This window comes from Physeter macrocephalus, chromosome 10, assembly GCF_002837175.3.
Source record: "Physeter macrocephalus isolate SW-GA chromosome 10, ASM283717v5, whole genome shotgun sequence".
Lineage (NCBI taxonomy): Eukaryota > Metazoa > Chordata > Mammalia > Artiodactyla > Physeteridae > Physeter > Physeter macrocephalus.
The window spans coordinates 9,493,829-9,509,483 of NC_041223.1; positions in this window are offsets into that span (position 1 = coordinate 9,493,829).

A 15,655-nucleotide genomic window follows, 5' to 3' on the forward strand; every position below is an offset into this window, starting at 1 on the left:
TATAGTACAATCCATTTGTGTAAAAAATATGAAAATACATTGTATATGCCTAGGAAATTGCTGGAAAGATTCACCAGAGGCTAATGTCAGAATTTTTGAATATGTATATGTGTTACTTTATCTTAAAAAACAAATTTATATTTTAACAACTAAATAGATATCTTGACTAAGAGTACACAGTGGTATGTGGGAAAGCCAGGATTTGAACTTGGGTAATAGTGTAAGTAATGAATTTTCCTTATTCTTTTAAATTTGAAAGCTGGCTACAGCTCCCTGCAGCAGTTCAGCAATGCATATTTTGATAGGAAGGTGCAAAGTCAGGTTCACTCCTGTGACCTATGCCTTTCTGCAAGCAAGTTCTAGACAACCAGTCAGCCTAGGTACCCTGCACCAAGAAAGCAGGACCAGGGACATCCCTGGCGGTCCGGCGGTTAAAGCTCCGTGCTTCCAATTCAGGGGGCCGGGGTTTGATCCCTGGCTGGGAACTACGATCCCACATACTGCACATGGTGCGGCAAAAAAAAAGAAAAGAAAAAGAAAAAGCAGGAGCAGAGTCCAAGCTTTCCCTACTTGAACGATTTCTGTAACCCTGGCTTCATTTGTAGAAGTAACCAGGTTGACATCAAACTCAGAATGACCAATGCAAATTAATGTAAGTATTTAAATAAAGGTGAGATCACTACCTGTGTTACTGAGGTGTAGTCACTGACATAGTCCTCAAGTGAACCTGATCTCCAGCTCCATCTCCTACCACCCTCCTGGGGCTCTGCTCCGACGCACTGGCCTCTCGCTGCCTCCTGACTCCAGATCTTCACACTCCCTTCCACGGAGAGGACCAGGACTGGCTTTGGGGCATGTGACCTGTGCAGTCTCGCAGGGCCCCGTCCTTGCTTTAATGCTCTGCCTGTGCCATCTTTAAATTCTTAATAGTTTTGAACAAGGGGCTTCACATTTTCATTTTGCACTGGGACTCTCAAATTATGTTACTGATGTTTCTCTGTAGGAAATACCTGCCACCCATCCACCATCCACTCCCCCTCCACCACACCCACACGCCTTGCTAACCTTCCACTCATCCTTCAGAGCTCCCCAGAACTGTCACAGCAGTTCAAATTTGTCAGGGACATCTTCCCTGTCCCAAGTCTAAGTTAAGTTCTGTTGATATAAGTTTTCTGATATAAGTTTTCATGGTACTGGTTTCCTTGCCTTTGGAAACATCTCAGTCTGTAATTCGTTAGAGCGACCATTTGCCCGCCTCCCCCATCAGACTGTCAGTTAAGGAGAGGAGGCCCGGTGCCCCTGTCTTGCACCTGCCTCTAGCATCACAGAAAGCTCAGAGTAAGCCCCCACTGATACTTTGTGAAATGAACGAATAAATGAATGGATGAGAGGGGTTGCAAATCACAAATTAAGCAGTATACCATTTGCCTGCATTTACTTTCAAGCAACTCATAGAATTCTGTGAAACATGTTTGAAAACCGCCATCTCTATCATTACCTGTTAATGTGAAACATTACACGATATGTTTTCTGAAAGTTTTATTACTCGATATCGTGTTTTTTGAAAAAACAGGGCTTCCCTGGTGACACAGTGGTTAAGAATCCACCTGCCAATGCAGGGGACACGGGTTCGAGCCCTGGTCCGGGAAGATCCCACATGCCGCGGAACAGCTAAGCCCGTGCGCCACAAATACTGAGCCTGTGCGCTACAACTACTGAAGCCTGCGCACCTAGAGCCCATGCTCCGCAGCAAGAGAAGCCACTGCAATGAGAAGCCCGCGCACCGCAAGGAAGAGTAGCCCCCGCTCGCCACAACTAGAGAAAGCCCGTGCGCAGCAACGAAGACCCAACATAGCCAAAAATAAAAATAAATAAAATAAATAAATTCATTTTAAAAAAAAGAAAAAATACTCTTCAGAAGTGTTAATCCTCTACGACAATGTTTTATGAGGTAATGTTGATTTTGATTGCTATAATTGAAAATGAAAATGCCAAATTTAGTAGTATTTACTGGAGATGGAGTACCCAATTCATTATTTAAAATGCAATAAATAAAGATTAAATTGTATTCAAGATAATACTCTTTAGATATTCTTTAGTGTGACATCACTGAAGTGCACATCTCCTGTGTACTTTCTAGTTATTGCTTGACAATTTGTCTTGGATGTAATTACCACGTACATGAAATGATAAAATGGCAATCCTCTCACTTATGGGTGTAAAAATGAGACCAGGGTGGTTAAATGACTTACCCATGGCCACAAATTAAGCCAGAGAGGAGACAAGAGCCCGATTCTCTTATCACAGGTCTCCAAAACATGTCATTTTCAAATTAAAAATATTTTAGGTAAGAGGTTTGAAGGGCGTTTTGTGACAGTCAAGACAGTCACTGCAAAAAACAGGACAAGGACTCCTGTCCTGAGCTGTGGTAGGAGCCACCCACCCACACTAGAAGGACAGAGGAGGTGTGGCATCCTTTCCTCCCATCTCGTGGAGCCCAGCCACCCAGTGGAACAGGGGCTTCTCCCAAACTAGAAAGTTGACTTCACTCAGGATTATCATGAAGAGCCCTGGGCCAAGTTGGGAAGTAGGTGGTTTCCTCTTCTGCTTACCTTGATCACCCATTCATACCTCTTTCTCCTCTCCCTTCCTCCTTCCTAGACAAGCTTCCTCAGAGTGGTGCCTTACATCCTGGCCCTCAGATCCCAGAACCCTGGCGTTGAGCCTGGCACAGGCCGAGTTCAGTTATTTCCTTTACTCCTACGGATGAGAACACAATTGATTAGTTAAGAAATTTGATTTGCATCTGCAGACGCTTTCAGTTATAACTAGATTGCACTATCAAAGGAAAAAAGAGCTGTAGCCAGAGCAACAGAGCCGCTCTGTTTGGGCTTTGCACTCTTTTTATTATGCCCAGGAAAAGGGAGTGATAAGTATTCCTAGGAAGCCTGTGCTAGTGACACAGCTGGTGGCGGTGGGTTTATTCAGTAACGGTTGTATGTTATGACTATACATTTAGGAAGTTAAAGCACTTTGTTTTAACTGCAGAAATTAATATTAATTTCCTTGTTGAGGCTCAGAAACTCTCTGGCCCCAAATTCATTTTCTTTCACATTGAAAAGATCTTTTTTAAAATTCATCTTTCAAGAACTTGAAGTTTCTTAGATACAACTATGATGATTCCGCAAACCACAAGTACAGTCACCATGCCACTTCCCTTCTCTCTTTTTTTCCTTAGGACCCCAGACTCTGGTGCCAACAGACCTGGATTCTGTTACTTACATACCGTGTGACCTTCGGTACATGACTTAACTTCTCTCATCCTCAGTTTCCTGAACTATAAAATGGGGGTAATCGTAGTACCTACTGCATGGCTTTACTGTGTGAGTTAAACTAGCTAATGAGCTCATAGGACTTAGCAGAATAAGCTCTCAAGAAATATTAGTTATACTTCTTCTTGTTTCTTTCTTAAGTCATAATTAGATTGTCCTTATGTTCCAATAACTCAGAACCCAATTAAGTGCTAGGTCATGTGGAAAGGGGATGTTGCCCGCCGTTCCACTAAACAAGGAATGTTACCGCCGTCAAGCCTTCAGCCACTGCAGCTGCCCTCACCCCTCCACGGCGCGCCCTGGTGGGAATTCAGGATGGAGAACAACAAGAAGCATTCCCTTCCCTGGATACTGGCCCTAGATAAGACACCTATCTAAGGAATAATTTCAATGAATCCAGACTCTTGCATCTTCCCATACATAGAAAAGCACTAAAATCATTAACTTGATTAACAGACGTTAATCATTAACACCTGTTATTTGTGATTAGCAGTAATTTTTTTTATTTTTTTGCAGTAATCTTTTGATGTTTGACTACATTTTTTTTCCCAGCAAAAACTCCTATATATCCTTGTAACCGAACTCAGGTCCAGCTGCCTGCCACTCAAAAATCAATACCTGAGGGACAACTGTGGGCAGAAAGGAAAGTTGCTTTTAATCAGAAAGCCAACAATCTGAGGAGAAGGCAGACTCATGTCCCCCAAAAACCAGCTCCGAAGATTCTGCTGAGCCATGAAAGTTTTTAAATGGGAAAGGGGAAGTAATCTCAGTTAATCAGTGAGGCGGGGGATTAAACTCCTAGCCGTGTCCCAGAGTAGCCCCCGCCCGCCACAACTAGAGAAAGCCCGTGCGCAGCAACGAAGACCCAACATAGCCAAAAATAAAAATAAATAAAATAAATAAATTCATTTTAAAAAAAAGAAAAAATACTCTTCAGAAGTGTTAATCCTCTACGACAATGTTTTATGAGGTAATGTTGATTTTGATTGCTATAATTGAAAATGAAAATGCCAAATTTAGTAGTATTTACTGGAGATGGAGTACCCAATTCATTATTTAAAATGCAATAAATAAAGATTAAATTGTATTCAAGATAATACTCTTTAGATATTCTTTAGTGTGACATCACTGAAGTGCACATCTCCTGTGTACTTTCTAGTTATTGCTTGACAATTTGTCTTGGATGTAATTACCACGTACATGAAATGATAAAATGGCAATCCTCTCACTTATGGGTGTAAAAATGAGACCAGGGTGGTTAAATGACTTACCCATGGCCACAAATTAAGCCAGAGAGGAGACAAGAGCCCGATTCTCTTATCACAGGTCTCCAAAACATGTCATTTTCAAATTAAAAATATTTTAGGTAAGAGGTTTGAAGGGCGTTTTGTGACAGTCAAGACAGTCACTGCAAAAAACAGGACAAGGACTCCTGTCCTGAGCTGTGGTAGGAGCCACCCACCCACACTAGAAGGACAGAGGAGGTGTGGCATCCTTTCCTCCCATCTCGTGGAGCCCAGCCACCCAGTGGAACAGGGGCTTCTCCCAAACTAGAAAGTTGACTTCACTCAGGATTATCATGAAGAGCCCTGGGCCAAGTTGGGAAGTAGGTGGTTTCCTCTTCTGCTTACCTTGATCACCCATTCATACCTCTTTCTCCTCTCCCTTCCTCCTTCCTAGACAAGCTTCCTCAGAGTGGTGCCTTACATCCTGGCCCTCAGATCCCAGAACCCTGGCGTTGAGCCTGGCACAGGCCGAGTTCAGTTATTTCCTTTACTCCTACGGATGAGAACACAATTGATTAGTTAAGAAATTTGATTTGCATCTGCAGACGCTTTCAGTTATAACTAGATTGCACTATCAAAGGAAAAAAGAGCTGTAGCCAGAGCAACAGAGCCGCTCTGTTTGGGCTTTGCACTCTTTTTATTATGCCCAGGAAAAGGGAGTGATAAGTATTCCTAGGAAGCCTGTGCTAGTGACACAGCTGGTGGCGGTGGGTTTATTCAGTAACGGTTGTATGTTATGACTATACATTTAGGAAGTTAAAGCACTTTGTTTTAACTGCAGAAATTAATATTAATTTCCTTGTTGAGGCTCAGAAACTCTCTGGCCCCAAATTCATTTTCTTTCACATTGAAAAGATCTTTTTTAAAATTCATCTTTCAAGAACTTGAAGTTTCTTAGATACAACTATGATGATTCCGCAAACCACAAGTACAGTCACCATGCCACTTCCCTTCTCTCTTTTTTTCCTTAGGACCCCAGACTCTGGTGCCAACAGACCTGGATTCTGTTACTTACATACCGTGTGACCTTCGGTACATGACTTAACTTCTCTCATCCTCAGTTTCCTGAACTATAAAATGGGGGTAATCGTAGTACCTACTGCATGGCTTTACTGTGTGAGTTAAACTAGCTAATGAGCTCATAGGACTTAGCAGAATAAGCTCTCAAGAAATATTAGTTATACTTCTTCTTGTTTCTTTCTTAAGTCATAATTAGATTGTCCTTATGTTCCAATAACTCAGAACCCAATTAAGTGCTAGGTCATGTGGAAAGGGGATGTTGCCCGCCGTTCCACTAAACAAGGAATGTTACCGCCGTCAAGCCTTCAGCCACTGCAGCTGCCCTCACCCCTCCACGGCGCGCCCTGGTGGGAATTCAGGATGGAGAACAACAAGAAGCATTCCCTTCCCTGGATACTGGCCCTAGATAAGACACCTATCTAAGGAATAATTTCAATGAATCCAGACTCTTGCATCTTCCCATACATAGAAAAGCACTAAAATCATTAACTTGATTAACAGACGTTAATCATTAACACCTGTTATTTGTGATTAGCAGTAATTTTTTTTATTTTTTTGCAGTAATCTTTTGATGTTTGACTACATTTTTTTTCCCAGCAAAAACTCCTATATATCCTTGTAACCGAACTCAGGTCCAGCTGCCTGCCACTCAAAAATCAATACCTGAGGGACAACTGTGGGCAGAAAGTTGCTTTTAATCAGAAAGCCAACAATCTGAGGAGAAGGCAGACTCATGTCCCCCAAAAACCAGCTCCGAAGATTCTGCTGAGCCATGAAAGTTTTTAAATGGGAAAGGGGAAGTAATCTCAGTTAATCAGTGAGGCGGGGGATTAAACTCCTAGCCGTGTCCCACTGTGTGCGGGCTTGTCGACTCCTCATGATGTTTCTTTAGATGTTATCTTGTTCACACAGTCGGTTCCTGATATTACTGAAGGGGAAGCTAGGGAAGAGATCTGGTCATCTGTTAATTACTTATTCTTCATTTCTACTTCTTTGATCTATGGAAAGAACCAACAGGTTAGGCAAGGTATTGTGTGATCATAAGATTTGAAAAGTGTGCTTGGGCCAGAGATGAGCAGAGCACTGGAGGCGCCTGGTTTGAGGCTAGTTACAATGTTGCTTTGCTGAAGTGACAAGAAAAGGGGCTTCCTTCTGAGAGCGGTTTCCTGCAAAGAGCTGCTTACAAATCCCCCATCAGATATCATTCGATTTCTCTGGGATTAGGGATGAAGGTCCATCTTCTGTAACTGCTTCATGCTGAGAAAGAGCATGGAGGTCTTAGAGTGAGATATAGAAATGGAGTTGAAGCATCTCTTTGCTGACAGTTTTAGTTGCCTGCTTGCTTACAAATACAGGCAGAACAAGCTACAATTATTGTGATGCTCACAAAGAGATTATTACGAGCAATAGTGTTAATCCCATACTCTTTTTTAAAATAATTAATTAATTTTTGGCTGAGTTGGGTCTTCGTTGCTGCGTGTGGGCTTTCTCTAGTTGCGGCGAGCGGGGGCTACTCTTCGTTGCGGTGTGCTGCGGTGGCTTCTCTTGTTGAGGAGCACAGGCTCTAGGCGTGCAGGCTTCAGTAGTTGTGGCACATGGGCTCAATAGTTGTGGCTCACGGACTCAGTAGTTGTGGCACACGGGCTTAGTTGCTCCGCAGCATGTGGGATCTTCCCGGACCAGGGCTCGAACCCGTGTCCCCTGCATTGGCAGGCGGATTCTTAACCACTGCACCACCAGGGAAGCCCTATCCCATTCTCTTAAGGCCAGTTCTTGGACTTGTGCTACCCATAGACTCAGTACTGCTCAAGATGGAGCAGCTTATGTCATGGCTGCAGTCTGGTCATCATGCAGTTCGTTTTTTTCCTCTGGTGGCAGTTACAGTATCTGTAAAACAGCTCAGGAGTGTGCATCAGACACTGAGTCTGTGACTCTATTGTCCTAATCATTAGCTGCTTGAGCCTGCTCCTTTGTGACTCAGGGAGGCCTGGGAGGCTTCAGCTTTTCTACAGACAGAGGCAGGGGACATGGAGGGCCTTTGTACTTGTCGGGGGAGGGGCACAGGGTTCTGCTCTGTTCCGTCCCAGGTCCTCTCTTACCTCTTCGGAGCAGTTCCTCAGATCTATCTGAGAGGCTCTCTTCCAAGCTACTGTCCTCAGTAAGGTCCCAAATAAAACTTAACTCACAACTTGCTGGTTGTGCAATTTTCTTCAGCCAACAGTCAAATAATGTGAAACTAATGTGGGAATATGAAACTGTGAAAAGTAATGTGAACAGGATGGTCACCTACTATACATGTTGGAGGATGGGAAGAGTGGAGAATAGTACGGACGGCAGAGTCAGCCTGGGTCCCACACACGGGTATATCTTCTCCCACTTGATGAGTTAAATGAGGTTAAAGTGAACCTCCGGGGTGGCCTTGAAAATAAACAGCAGAAAGGGGTGCAACAGGTGCTTTTCCAATCACAATAAATGTTTTAAGCCTTCACCTTGTACCCAGCATTGGGCTTTTACACTGTTCCAGGCGTTAGAGGTAAAAGTCCCTGCTCCCTTGGAACTTACACTCTGCAGAGGGTCGGGGAAAACAATAAAGTACAAATAAGTATACAACATGTCAGGTGCTTTAGCAAGTCCTTTGAAGAAAAATCAAGCCAGGCAAGGGTATAAAGAGAAGTGGGAGAGGTTATTTTACATTGATAGAAGGCTTTCCTTTGGTGTTAGGATAGCCCAAGGTATGAATAAAAATGTCTGTTTTGAATAAAACATGTCTGTTTTGGCTGGTTGGCTGATTGGTTGGTTTTAATTTTTGTTTCATTTTGACTATGTCACGTCTCTGTCTTCACTGTTCGGAAGACTCAATCCATGCTATAATAATGGGACATAGTGTCCAGAACTGAAGATTTAGCGGGAATTGGATTGCTAAGATCTGAGCGGGCAGGAAAGGGCGGGAGGTAATGGCGGGAAGAGGCTGGAGGTCGGTGAGGCTGCACAGATGGCAGGGGTGGCACAGGCAGCCAGGGTTGGGCCTCAGCAGGGACTGTTTGCTCTGGGATCTATAAAAGACTGTTTGCTCAGTTTGGGTAGCCCTGATTCCCAGAAGGAAGGTTGGGACAGAAGAATGAAATCAGGGTAGTAATGGTAAGACTGGCAAACCAGTTGGCTTCCCAAATGAGCTCCTAGCCTCCAGGGTCAATGGTGTTCCCTAAAACCTTACCCTAGGATGTCGCTTTGATTTTCTGACCTGTTACGGACAGACTCTGGTGTGAGTCCTCAGAAACATACTTACACTCAGTGACTGGGCACAGAGTGGACAATAGTGGGAGCAGGAATAGTTGGGTGGCAAAGGACATTTTGCTAGCTCATGTGCCATTGCTCAAGTCCCAGGCTCTGCAGAGTTACTTTAGTTACTTTAACGCTAAACTCCCAGCTAACACACTAGCACACACAAACACACACTTATATTCCTTCTTTGTGAAAGGCAATTCTAGTGACAGTGGTTGTGAGACACAAGTGCAGGACATTTGCCACTACTACCCTTATTTAGAGTCGGGTACTGTGAATTACAGCCTCTGTCCCTTGGAGTCCTTTTCTCCCCCAGGCCTTTGATCAGAAAGGCCACCGCTGCTGAGTGCTGAATGGTGAGTACGTGGCCCTGGACTTGGACAGTCCTTGCCTTGAAGCTCATTTCTGCTGCTCACTAGCTGTGTGAACTTGAGCAGGTTATTTCATCTTGATCCTGAATTTTCTCATTTATACTGTTACTGCCCTGCGGCTTACTTAGCAGGTTCCGTGAAATAGTTATCAATACCTGTGCATTTGGTGGGCTTCACCCCTGGGTGTCAATTTCTTATTGTGGTTCTCAGATCTATAACAAATATTCTAATATGCTGACCCACAATGATTACAGCTGTTTTCTTAGTCACATCCAGTACCTGTCTTTTTCTACTCCTATGGCCCTTCTGTCTTCTTCGCCTTCCCAGTCATTCTTCTCTTTCTTCAGCATCCTCTTTCTTCATCCTCACTGTGTTTCATTTAGTCATGTGATATATTTAATCTCTTCCCTAATGTGTCTAGCATCTCTACCCTAGCTTCTCAGAATTTTTACAGGCACCTCAGCAATTTTCTGCTTCTTAAGATCATTAATCTCTGATTAAGTCAGGAAATGTCAAAATGCAAAATATTCTTTTAAGTAAATAAGTGCACAGAAAAACTCACAATTCTTATAAGCTCTGCGTTAGTTTCAAAATAAGTAACCAGTTTTATGTTATACTTTGTAGGAATGGAGACATTCCAAGCTTAATTTTTTTAAGTATTAAATAAGGAATTGTTCGGAAACACATGTGGTGCTCATAAATAGTCGCTATCTACCAGTCACCTGTCCATGCCAACATCTGTAAAGTAACGGTGTGGCTTTCAGGGGGCGATTGTCAGGCCGTTGACTGGAGTAATGCACACAAGAGGCCCGGCCCAGTGCCTGGCACACGCTAGGTGTTCAAGAAGCAGTGGCTCTTTTTAGAGCTAGTTTGGTCTATTAGCTGCTTTTTATTTCATTCACAAAATATTTATTGAGAGCTATGTGCAAAGAGCTGCGGTAGATAAACTGTAAGTTATGAAAAATGTATTTTGTGCTCCCCTAGAATTTGAAATACCACAGGATACACCACAAGAAATATCACAAGTGCTACCACACTCTGAGGCCCTAACATAGTCCCGGCTCTCTATTCACTCTTACTGGACAAATGTCCTCTGCTCCTTCCTAGAAACAATACTCTCATGTTATTGCTGTGAGAACCACTGGGAGAAATGCCTGTGTTTTAGAGAAGCTGTGGTTTCAGAAGTAAAAAGAGGGGAAAAGTTGTGAAAAGCAGAACAATTTAGGGGAGTCAGTCAAACCACACTGCTCTGACCTCAAACCCTAATACTCTCACTCCAGGGCTGGTGTGCTTTGCAATCATCCCCCGTCTCAAATGTCTCCCACTGGAACAATGAGAGACTAATTTAGCTCGTTGTTTTGAAAATGTAATTGTTTGGGGGGAGGATTAAGGAACTATTGGTAACTTGGGTAAAACCAACCTGATAAATATTCAGTAGATAGAATTCATTTAAATGAAGGGGAAGTGAATGATTTTGTAACACGGTTACTAACTCTGCTAGAAATCAGGTATCTGTGCTCTGAGCAGGACTGGGTCACCTGAAACAGGGATCCAAGTTCTTTCTCAGTGGGCACTGTTCTCAGACCTGGCTACATAATTTGCAGGTCCAAGATCAAAAGGAAAATGTTCAAAAATGATTATGAATTTCAAAAGAGGGACTTCCCTGGTGGTCCAGTGGTTAAGACTCCGCACTTCCAATGCAGGGGGTGCGGGTTCAGTCCTTGGTTGGGGAACTAAAATCCCATAAGCTTTGCGGCATGGCCAAAAAAATAAAATAAAATAAAATAAAATAAAGAACAGGGACTATATCAAACTGAAAAGCTCTGTACAGCCAAGGAAACTACCAACAAAATGAAAAAGGCAACCTATGAAATGGGAGAAAATATTTGCAAACCATATATATCTGATAAGGGGTTAATATTCAAAATATATAAGGAATTCATGCAACTCAATAGCAAAAAAACAAATAACCTGATTTTAAAATGGACAAAGAGTCTAAATAGACATTTTTCCAAAGAAGACATACAAGTGGCCAACAGGTATATACAAAGGTGTTCAGCATTGCTAATCATTGGGTAAATTTAAATCAAAACTGCAATGAGATATTGCCTCACACTGTTTAGGGTGGCTATTATCAAAAAGATAAGAAATAACAACTGCTGGTGAAGGTGTAAAGAAAAGGGAACCCTTGTGCACTATTGATGAGAATGTAAATTGGTTCAGCCATTATGCGAAATGGTATGGAAGCACCTCGAAAAATTAAAATTAGAACTACCATGTGATCCAGCAATCCCACTTCTGGATATACATTCAAAGGAAATGAAATCACGATCCCAAAGAGATATCTGCACTTCCATGTTCATTGTAGCGTTATTCTAAATAGCCAAGATATGAAAACAACCCAAATGTTCTTTGACATGTGAAATGTGATATGAAGGAATATTTTTCAGCCATAAAAAAGAAGGAAACCCTGACATGTGCAACAACATGGATGAACTTGGAGGACATTATACTATGTAAAATAAGCCAGACACAGAAAAAAATTACTGTATGATCTCGCTTACATGTGGAATCTAACAAAGTTGAGCTCATAGAACCACAGAGTAAAATGGTGGTTGCCAGGGGCTGGGGAGGGGTTGGGATGGAGAATGAGGAGATGTTTTAGTTATAAGATGAATGTGTTCTGTTGTGATCTAATGTACAGCATGGTGACTACAGTTAATGATACTGTACTGTATACTTGAAATTTGCTAATAGAGTAGATCTTAAGTGTTCTCAACACACACACAAAAATGGTAACTGTGTGGGGTGATGAATGTGTTAATTAACTTGATTGCAGCACTAATTCACAATGTATACATATATTAAATCATTATGTTGTACATCCTAAATGTAAATAATTTCTATTTGTCAATTACACCTCAATAAAGCTGGAAAAAAAATTTAGTTTAAAATTAAAGCTAAAAAAAAGAGCAAATATCTCAACAAAAGCACAGGGTGAACAACATCAGAAAATTCAGGACAGATTTAAAAGAAAAGTGGGATGTGATTAAAAAGGGAGTAGAGAGAATGTAGAGAGCAATTGATATTAGAAGTGAAAATCACAAGCATGGTCCAAATTGATGAAAGACATCAATCCACAGATTCAAGTAACTCAGCATCCCCTAAGCAAAGTAAATACACAGGAAACAGTAACGAGCTACATAAACTATGGTCTAAAGACCAAAGATAACAAGAAGGACTTTAGAGACTACAGAGGGCAAATAAACAAGAAAAAAGCTGATACCTAAGGTCTCAACATAAATACGACAGCTATCAGTGGAGCGCCATTTTTTTGTTGTTGTTGTTGTTGTTGTACGCGGGCCTCTCACTGTTGTGGCCTCTCCCGTTGCGGAGCACAGCCTCCGGAAGCACAGGCCCAGCGGCCATGGCTCACGGGCCCAGCCGCTCCGCGGCATGTGGGATCCTCCCGGACCGGGGCACGAACCTGTTTCCCCTGCATCGGCAGGCGGATTCTCAACCACTGCGCCACCAGGGAAGCCCTAGGAGCGCCATTTTTAAAGAGGCAAAGAAATCTCCTGTTAAAACCGAATTCAATACCCAGCAGCAATACTGTATAGTATAATATTTCCATTTTAACTAGTTTTACTTGTTTGACTCAGTGTCATCAATTACATTCACGATGCTGTGCAACCAGTACCCCTATCTGTTTACAAAACCCTTTCCTAACCCCAAATAGAAACTCTGTACCCATTAAGCAATCTCTCCACATTTTCTTCTCCCCCTCAGTCCCTTGTAAATGCTTATCTACTTTCTGTCTCTATACTTTTGCCTATTCTAGATATTTTATATAAGTGCAGTTATTATACAATATTTGTCCTTTTGTGTCTGGTTTATTTCACTCAGGGTAATATTTTTAAGGTCTGCCCAAGTTATAGTGTGTATCAGAATTTCATTCTTTTTTATGTCTGGATAACATTTTATTGTATGTATATACCACCACATCATTCCATTTTATCTTTAGAATATACAATGGATGTAGTTTCAGAACAATAAATATAGTTCTACAATGATTTTTTTTTTGCCTTTTAAAAATGAGAACTGTGTCAGTACGCAAAAGAGTGAGTATAATATGTATGTGCATTTTAATTTAAAATATATTAAAAACCTAAAGAGTTATGGAAATGGATGGCAGGGGTGGTTGCACAACAATGTGAATGTGTGTAATAGCACTGAACTGTACAATTAAAAATGGTTAAGACAGCTAATTCTATGTTATGTGTATTTTACCACAATAAAAAAAAAGAAAATTAAAAAATGCTTAAAAGCTAACACCATGCAGCTTAAGAACAGAGCATTCCCAGCACTTGGAAGCTATGTGCTTCATCCCAAGTACATCCTCTGCTTTCCCTCTCTAGGGTGACCACTCTCCTCAATTTTGTAAACATATGTGTGCTTTTTATAGTCTCACTCTATGTAGGTATCTCTAAATAATATATTGTTTAGTTTTGCCTGGTTTTTGTACTTTAAATAAATGAAATATATGTTTTCTAATGTGACTTTATTTTTTTAACATGTTTTTGAAATTCATTCATAGCTATATCTTATTCATTTTCACTACTATATGCTGTTCCATTGAATATACCGCAATGTATTTATTAACTTTACTGTGAATGGACAAGGGTTGTCTCTAGTTTTTGCTGTAATAAACAGTACTAGGGCTTCCCTGGTGGCGCAGTGGTTGAGAACCTGCCTGCCAATTCAGGGGACACGGGTTCGAGCCCTGGTCTGGGAAGATCCCACATGCCACGGGGCAGCTGGACCCGTGAGCCACAATTACTGAGCCTGCGCGTCCAGAGCCTGTGCTCTGCAACAAGAGAGGCCACTATAGTGAGAGGCCTGCGCACCGCAATGAAGAGTGGCCCCCACTTGCCACAACTAGAGAAAGCCCTCGCACAGAAACGAAGACCCAACACAGCCATAAATAAATAAATAAATAAAAATTAAAAAAAATAATAAAAATAAAAAAAAATAAAAAAAATAAAACAGGTCATTAAAAAAAAAAAAAAAAAAAAACAGTACTAGTTTGAACTTTCTTGTACATGTATATACTTAGGCCTGGTACTGTTGGGTTCCAGAATATGCATATTTTCAATTTTATCAGGAAATATCAATTTTTTTTCCCAAAAGGATTGTATGAGTTCTTATTGCCTCTGACACTTAGTATTGTCCAGTTACTTGATTTTTGTCAATGTGATAGGTATAATACAGTATTATAACTGTGTTTTTAATTCTTCCCTCATACAAATCAGGATAACCATGTTTTTTATTTGTTTATGGGCCATTCATATTTTCTCTTCTGTGAAATTCCTGTTTATATCTTTGGCCCATTTTTCTGCTGGGATATTTGCTTTTTGCTTATTGATTCATACTAGATCTTTTTATTCTGGGAATCATCTCTTAGTTACATGTGTTACAGATCTCATTCCAAGGTGGGCTTGTTTCTCACTCTATACCTGTGGTTGAATAAAATTTCTTAATTTTAATGTGCTCCAATTATCTGGCTTTTTCATTTACAGTTTATGATTTTTGTGTCTTGTTTGAGAAATTCTTCCTTACTCTAAGGTCATAATTTGTATTTTCTCCTAAAAGCTTTAAAGTTTTGCCTCTCACATTTGTGTTTGTCAGGGTAGCCTATGCTCCACTATAATAACAAATAAGCCCCAATATTTTAGGCATTTACCACAATAAAAGTTTATGTATTGCTCACCCAAAGCCCAGTGTGAAAGTTCCTGATTGGGTAGCTCTCCAAGGCATATCTGATCAAAGTGTGACTAAGGGACCCAGGCTGCTCTCATATTGGGGTTTCTCCATCTTGTCACTTTGAGGTCACTATCATCCATCTAATTGATGGGGAGAACAATCGTTGGGGATGCCCACCAAATACTCAACCATCTTGTTAGGAGTGACATATTACTTCTGCTCATGTTCCATTGGCCAGAAATAATTATATGGCCAATCTAATTGCAAGGAAGACTTGGAAAAGTAGATGAGCACACAGATCATTGTGATCCCTAACAAACAATAGCTGTGCTAACATTTAGGTCATTGTGAGATTGCTTTTGTGCATGGTGGCAGGAATTCATTTTCAATTTCTTAAATATGGTTAATCACCATTCATTGACTAGGAGATCATTTCCTCTCTGATCTGCAGTGCCAGCTCCATCACACTACATGCATGGGTGTGTTTCTGGCTTCTCTATTCCATTCTCTTGGTGTACTTTCTATCTCTATTTCAATGCCACATTGTCTTAGCTACTCTATTTTTACAATATCATCTCATCTATTGTAGCAAATAACCCCC